Raw genomic sequence first — 8,090 nt, forward strand, 5'->3', positions numbered from 1 at the left:
CCGGGGTCATCTGACCCCGGTGCTCTTTCCTGCTAAGGCAGGGGGTCGGACTAGATGATCTACCTAGGTCCCTTCCGACTCTAGCTACTATGAAACTATGAAGACACTGGAGGCACATTCAAGAATTGCTCCCAGGACATCCTGCCCCTAAAGCAAGTATCACACCCTACCAGCAAGCCACACAAGGATGGAGCCTGGGCTCTGCCAGTAGTTCCCACCAGTGCTCCAGAAGCAGGTCCCCACACTCCATCCACGTTGCCGTAGGCCCCAGCACATAGATAGATGGGGGCTCCTTAGGGCACCAGACCCCCTGTGCCAAGAGCAGGATCTCCAATATCCACTCCCCCCTACACTACAGGGGGATCCAGCCTAGGGAAGAGCATCCCCCCACTCCAGTGCAGCCCCCAACTGAGCCCATTGTGGTGCAGGGGGAGAGACCCACTTCTTCGCTGTGTGGCTTGTGGAAGGGAGAGGGAAGGGCTACCTGTACCCTGGGGCCCATCGTGCTCTCCGGGTCCTGCTCCTCAGAACCCTTGGGCTGGACCCCCCCATCCTACACCTATCACAAGCCCAGGTGCAATTTAAACACAGGGCCATGCCATTGTCCGACCTGTGCTGGGAAAGACACTGCAGGGACTAGCAAGGCTTCATCACCCCTGGCACACCAGGGGTGTGCAGGCCACTGTTATGATGACCACAGGGATTCAAACCCAAAGCAACCGAGTCAGCAGGCAGCAACAAAATGCAGCCAGGCACCAGCCCAGCACAGCCTGACCTCTCCCATGAGGACATAGAAGAGGAGCCAGGTGACCAGGAGGGCCCTAGGGAACCCTAAGCCCCAGCAAGGCAACTCTAAAACCTCTGGGACTTGCAACACACTCCTGGGTGAGCTCCTGCATCTCTGCCTTGCCCCTGCCTGATCCCAGACTCACCTGTCCCTGCCCTGCTATGGTTAAGGCTCCTGGCTCTGTTCTAAAAGGATGTGGAGAAGCTTGAGAGAGTCCAGTGGAGAGCCATGTGCATCGTCAGAGGTCAGGAAAACAGATCTTACAACGACAGGCTGAGAGCCATGGGACTCTTTAGCCTGGAAAAGCGCAGGCTCAGGGGTGATCTGATGGTCACCTATAAGTTTCTCAGGGGTGACCACCAGGATCTGGGGGAACGTTTTGTTCACCAGAGCGCCCCAAGGGATGACGAGGTCGAACGGTCACAAACTCCTGCAAGACTGTTTCAGGCTGGACATAAGGAAGAATTTCTTTCCTGTCCGAGCCCCCAAGGTCTGGAACAGTCTGCCAGCGGAGGTGGTTCAAACACCTACATCGAACACCTTCAAGAGTAAATTGGATGCTTATCTTGCTGGGATCCTGTGACCCCAGCTGCCTTCGTGCCCTTTGGGCAGGGGGCTGGACTCGATCTCCTGAGGTCCCTTCCAGCCCCAATGTCTATGGGATGTAACATCCCCCTTGACCATGACAGAGCCTCAACCCTCAGCTGGACGACTAGGACTGCAGTGGATACCCTCAGCCTGTGGTGGGCCAGTAGGGGGCGCTCCTGCGTTGAGCCGCCCACCTCCCTGCGCCTGACCACCTTCCAGGCTCTGAATATCTCCCTAGGGTGCCTTATGCTCGGCCGACCCCTCTCCCGGAGCACACTCGCTAGTCTGGGGGTAACGTGCCCCCACCAGCCCGAGAAGGGACTGCCTCGGCCCTGTGTCCTCGGGGAAACACAGGCCTAATAGTCCGACGAGTACTCGATCCGGTACAGGCACTGGGGGCACTTCCCCAAGTCAGGGGGCAAGAAGGAAAGTCTCCCTTAGTGCGCAGACCTAAGGGGTCTCTTGGGCATAATTTAGACCCACCCCTCAATAAGTCTCCCACCCCGGTCACAAAGGAGAACTTTATTGATTACAGGGGTAGGGGAAACTAGGGTACAGGGTTGAGCAATATCTTAGAAATCCTAGAGAGCAAACAGTGTGGCTGAGGTAGCCTTTTGGTCACGCATCTGTGTTACTGCCTGCTAGATATCTACTCAGATTGAGTAGCTTACTCACAAGCATCTTCCAAAGGCTGGTGCAATTCCCCTCTGAAAGCAGGCGGTTTCTAGCTCGTGAGTTTGGGGGAGAGAGCCAGTTTTAGATGGTCGTGCTCCTCTGTGTCCCCCGCATGGCTGCTGCTTCACCTCATGGCCGAAGAGAGAGAGCCTCCTTCCCCCCCCCCCAACCTAAATAGCCCCCGTGACCTCATTCACCTGGTCTGGTGGAGGCCAGCCCCAGCCGGCTGTCAGCCAACCAATTTGAAATACATCACCTGTTCCTGGGCTGATCCCAGCCCCCCAGGTAGATGCCCCTCACCCAGGTGGCGGATGCCAGTCCCATGGGCAGAGGGAGCAGGTTCCCCCCCCCAGGACTGGAGCCAGCTCAGGTTACCTAAAGCGACAGGCTGAGGTGTGACTCCTCTGTGCTGGCCCATCTAATCACATTGTCGCAGGGCAGAGATTTTGGGGAGAAACCAAGGTGGCTTTCTGCCACTCAGCCTGCCTCCAGTAACTCATGAAGTGACTGCCCATGGCCTGGCTGTTTCAGAGGAGTTCTGGGTCTACTGGATGAGCATGAAGGTCTACTGCGCAGGGGCATTGCCTGGGCTGCAGGCCAGGGCCAATGGGAATAAAAAGGTGAAGTGGGTAGGGGGGGTCTGATTCAGGTAGGGGAATAGTTCAAGATCCTGCTCTGCAAGTCGGGCAGGACAGGCTTCAAGGTCATGCTCCATCCCTCCAGTGTCTTTGACCCTTAGCGGCTGAAGCAGCTTCAGGCAACGGCCATGCAATTACAACTCTTCTGCCCTCGGTTCCACCCTTTGGTGCCACTCTTTGGTACCATTTGTGAGTCCCCCCTGGCAGTCCTACAGGCTGGTTGGATGGATGCTGTCGACAGGACAGGGGTCCCCAGGCTGGGATCAATCCACAAAGGAGCAGAGCTAGGCTTAGCTGGGACCTTGCACACAAAGCAAGCATCATACCGCTAGATCAGCAGTGCTCAACTTTTTGGCTCTGAGGGATCAGGTCACATGTACAAGGATCTGGTCCCAAGCTGCCTCCACCCAGCCCTGAAAGCCCAGATTGGGCCCCCACGTGCCAGGATCCAGCCCCAAAGACACCATGTCCCCACTTGCTGGGTCTTGCTGCATGGGGCTGGGAAGGAATCCTCCACCCTCCCACCCCTTTCTCTTGCGACCCATCAGGGATAGCTTTTTGCCATCCAACAAAAACCTGGAGAGTCCCAGCTGAGTCAGCCCAATCAGCAAATTTGGGCTCAAGTAAAAATTTTACCCCATAGGCAGACTGGTACAGACTGGGTGGAGGTTGGCCTTCCCCTGTAGGGAGAGGACTGCTCCCCCCTAGTTTAACCTTTGTAGCAGCAGGACATTGGCCACCGCAATCTCCCCACTCTACCTGGTTTGTGTGCTATGCTTTCTAGCCATGGGGCAGGCTCCCTGTGCACTGGAGTGGGGGGATGCTCTTCCCTAGGCTGGATCCCCCTGCAGTGTAGGGGGGAGTGGATATCGGAGATCCTGCTCTTGGCACAGGGGTCTGGTGCCCTAAGGAGCCCCCATCCATCTATGTGCTGGGGCCTAAGGCAACCTGGATGGAGTGTGGGGACCTGCTTCTGGAGCGCTGGTGGGAGCTACTGGCAGAGCTCAGGCTCCATCCTTGTGTGGCTTGGTGGCAGGGTGTGATACTTGCTTTAGGGGCAGGATGTCCTGGGAGCAATTCTTGAATGTGCCTCCAGTGTCTTGCTTTGCCCTGTACAGATGTAAGTGCCCGGGTAGTGGCAGGGCTCACTGCCTGCAGGTAAGACTCCCCAGCTCAGCTCTCGCTCAGCTCCTGGTGGCAGCAGCAGGTCTGGCCCCTGGAAAGACAGTGACAGATCTCTCCTGCCCTTTGCTCCTGCCTTGGTTGCACTGCTGGCTCCAAGGCTGGTGGAAAGGAGTGGCAGGGGCTGGAGGAGCCTCCCCCAGGGCTGAGAATGCCCTGCCCTGATGCCCTGCCCATGCCACCCCTCCTCCCCTGTTAACCCCAAGCCAGGCTGGCTTGAACCAGCAGCCTTCTGCTTGGCCATCCAATGCAGTAGCCATGGCCCCCAGAGCCCATGCAGCCTGCGGCTCCTTTCACATTCTCCCGGCTATGAAACAAGGCTATCCCCTACCCAGAACTTAGCTGGACACTGACCGCTTGGAATGGGAAGGGCAGGAGCTGCCCCACCGTGCTGCTGCAGCTGCCCTTTTCCCTTCCTCAGACCCTGGAAAGAGCCAGAAACACGGGGAGCATTCCTACAGGGCCGGGCTGGGTAGAGGCCAAGGCTGAGAGCAGAGGGCACAGGCCTGAGTAGTGTGAAGGTAAGACTAGGCAAAAACAGGCTTATCCAGGATTTGAACCTAGGCCCTCTCACACCCTAAGTGGGGCTCATACCCCTAGACCAATGATGTCATATATTTTTTCCAGCTGTTTTCAAGAACAGATGCCAGCAGGGCTGGAAACTTCTCCTCACCCCCAGGCTGTCATTAGCTCTGTGGTTTCCAGCCCTGCCCGCAGCTCCGCTAAGCATACGTGGGCTGAGCCCCATCCCTGCCAGAAGGCAGGGCAGGGCCTGATTCTCGCCCAGCTTCCCTCCTGCCTGTGGGACCCTCCAGGCCCCTCCAAAGAGGAAGAGACGGCAAACCAGGGGGATGTAGCCCAGCAGCTGCACAAGGAGCAGCCTTGCTACAGGCACAAGCAAGCAGCGTGCCCTGATCCAAGGGCTGGCCAGGACAAAGGAGTGCTGCCCAGGCCTGGCCCCAGCCCCAGTGTGTCCCCAGGCAGGAGAAGCAGCCGCTCTTCTCGCTGTTCCAACCCCAACAGCCCCTGCCTGGCCTACAGATGCCCAGTCCTCCAGGCTGCCCATCCTAGCCTGTCCCCTCCAAGCACAGACAGAGCAGCACTGGGCTCTTACTGCAGCCAGGGCAGAATCACCCTGAGACCCCCCCAAGGAAAGCACGCAGCGATCGAAGTCCCAAGCAGACCAGCTCGGGGAAAGTGTCTGTTCCCCCCCAGCCCAGACTGGATGCATCTTGGGCCCAGCTCCACACTGGGACAGAGGCTCCAAGGTGCACAGAGCAACACGGAGCTGATGCTGCCTCAGCTGGGTCAGCAGGTTCCCTTGGGGAGCAGTTTTGGCTTCACATGTCCAGGACATACCACATGTGCAGCCCCGCTGCGCCTCTCTCCATTGGGATACTGCTGCACATCCCACGTGTACCACATCTGTAGAGTGTCCCAGAGCCCCCGTCTACGGCCCCAACTCTGGAATGCTGCTTGCACCCTTGTGCCGGGTTCTGGCTTGGCCAGGTTTGCTGCTAAGATCCCTCCTGGCTTTCAGCCTCATTGTCTGGAGGGACATCACCTTGTTCGGGGACAGGGGGAGCTGACTCGGCAGGCAGCAAGGGCAGGCTCTGTGTGTAGCATGTGGAAGATCAGGGAGGGGAGAGGCAGTGCCATGAGAAACAGGGCAGGAAGCAGAACGCAGAGCAGCAGACGTGGTAAGGGAAAGGAGGCCTGGCACGCCGGCCAAGAAGGTTCACCCACAACAGCCTGAAAGGTCTCACCGTGATGAGAAGGGATTCAAACACAGGACCACCGGCATCCAAACCAGAACTGTGGTCTGAGACAACAGCTGGCAGACCCGCAGGTTGCTCACACACAGCACTGCTGCAGGGTGGTGGTGGGGCCCTAGAAAGTGCCAGGGACCCACAACTAGCTGTTGTCTCCAGCCAGGATCACCCTGTCTGACCTGAGAGGGGCTTGAACCCTTCCCTGCTCCCCCCAGCCAGCATGGGGGCAGGCACTTTCCCTGGGCCGGATACAGGCAGCTCAGAGCCTGAGGGGAAAGGAAAAGGGGGCCCATCTGGGATTTAAAAGTGGGATCTCTGCCAGCATAAGCAAGAATCACAGCCCCAGCCCAAGCAGCCAGCTGGATGCACCCTGCCAAAGCCACTGTCTCCACGTAGAGGTAGGCAGGGCTGGAAAACTCTGCCACCCCCGAGGCTGTCATCAGGGCTTGTGGTTTCCAGCCCTGTCCATAGCTGTGCTGAGGACACAGAGGGAAGAGCCACGTCTCCAGGAGAGTCCTGGGTCTGGGAGGTGATTATCCCTTTTGAGGGGACTATTTGATGTCCTTCACGATAACGCGGTGTGAACTGCCAGTCTCTACGAGATCATTGACAATCCCAGACCAAGCAGCACTGCAGGATTTCCCGGGACAAGGCTGTTCCCCTCCAAAGGGGGAAGGAATTTCAGGACCTCTGCACTGGGGAAGCCAGGACCATGGGCAGGATTGCTTGTGCTGGCCACAAGCACAAAGTGCTGCCCTGGGCTGGGGAGAGCAAGGGACAAGCCTCCTTCACAACCCATATGAACTCCGGATCGCTTCAAGGTATGCCCTGCTGGCACTGCAGCCATTTCCCTTCCAGCTTTATGAGCCTGGGCCAGGCAGAGTCTGGTCTTGGGGTGGCTGCAGGCAAGTCCAACCGTAAAACCGATGGCAAAAAGGGCTCGTCCGGGATTTGAACCCGGGACCTCTCGCACCCTAAGCGAGAATCATACCCCTAGACCAACGAGCCAGCTGTGTGCAGCTGTTTCCCAGATGTTCTCTCAACAGCAGCACTAGCAGGTCTGGACTTTTCCCCAACCACACACATGCTTCTCATTAGCTCTGTGGTTTCCAGCTGTGCCAAGAGCTTTGCTAAGGCCACATTGGGCTGAGATCCATCCCCTGCTGGCAGGTAGCTTGGGGCCTGATTCACACCCATCTTCCCTGCTCACTGTGGGACCTTCCAGGACCCGGTGCTTACCCACCTAAAGGAAGAAGGGGCTCAAATCCAAGGGGAAATTTAGCCCAGTAGCCACACAAGGAGGAGCCTGGGCACAGGGGAGGGAAACACCTGCAAAGATTCATTGGGTAAACTACAGCCACCATGAGCTGTCAGTGCCTGGAGAGGGAAAAGCCATGGCACTCATGGTTCCAGACCTCTTACACCCAGTGCAAGAATCACACCCCTTGAGTAGGGAGCCTCCAGGGGAAAGGCTTCTCCACAACTCTGCTCTGCGCCCCGCAAGGTCCCAGCCAAGTTGGCAGCTGTCCCATGCCTGATCCTCCTGCTGCCCATCCCACCAGGCCGTCCATGCAAAGAGAGAAGCACTAGACAAACCCAAAAGCTTTCTCCCAACTTGCAGGATGCATGGGAAGTTGTGGGTTTAAGTCCTACCAGGGCACGGCTTGATTCTCCCTGCCTAGTGCAATGACCCTTTGCAGGCAGTGGTTTTTGGTGAGTGCCTGACAGAGGTAGCCCAAGCTGTGGCATGGGTCAGGGCCGCAGGGGCTGCAATGCACCTGTTTCTGGTGGGCACAGCATACCTGTCCTCCGTGTGTGTTTCTAGATCTCAGTTATCAATAAGAGCATCTCTGTGTGCGTGGGGTGTCCAGGCAGGCCCAGGACTCCACTGAGCACTGGAAACAAGTTGAGAAGAAGCTGAGGCCCTATTTGTGGCAACAGCAGCTCACTGTTCTGGCAGCCGGGGCCACCTGGGGTTGGGCACACCATGGACAAAGAACAAGAAGCAGCCCCCACCTCTGGGCACCCTGCCCAGCCACACCGCAGAGACCACACATGGAGGGAGGACACCAAGAGCAGTCTCTGTGGTGGCACAGTAGGGGGCACTACTAGGCCAAGTCACCTGCCTCACTGGTGCTGAGCAGGGTGGCCTTCTGTACCTTCCCTGGCCAGCAAAGTTTTTTTTTTTCCTGTCTATTCTGCTTCAGCTTCTCCTGATGCTATCTTGGGATGCTTCAGACTGAAAGAAGCACCCAAAAATATTACTGTGGACAAAGCACCCCAAGATTCACAGCATTTGCGTGTATCCCCATGCTGCACACAGCTGTGTAGGAGACCAGTGCCCAGGTGATGACAGCATTGCCCCAGGCTTGCAGGTGTTTTTCAGGAAGGGGGAAGGCTGGCTTCAGCTTCCTGAACTGTGGTTTCGGGCCTGGCACAATGAGGCAC

At 57.5% G+C, this 8,090-nt stretch overlaps 1 non-coding gene across 1 annotated transcript; it reads right to left on the reverse strand.

Annotated features, from left to right (window-relative positions):
• Positions 1-6,578: 6,578 nt before the first annotated feature.
• TRNAP-AGG (transfer RNA proline (anticodon AGG)) lies at positions 6,579-6,650 on the reverse strand. Its single transcript has one exon. It is a non-coding gene; the product is annotated as a tRNA-Pro (tRNA).
• Positions 6,651-8,090: the final 1,440 nt, after the last annotated feature.

Source organism: Crocodylus siamensis, chromosome 4, assembly GCF_052110815.1.
Source record: "Crocodylus siamensis isolate JL-2025a chromosome 4, ASM5211081v1, whole genome shotgun sequence".
Lineage (NCBI taxonomy): Eukaryota > Metazoa > Chordata > Crocodylia > Crocodylidae > Crocodylus > Crocodylus siamensis.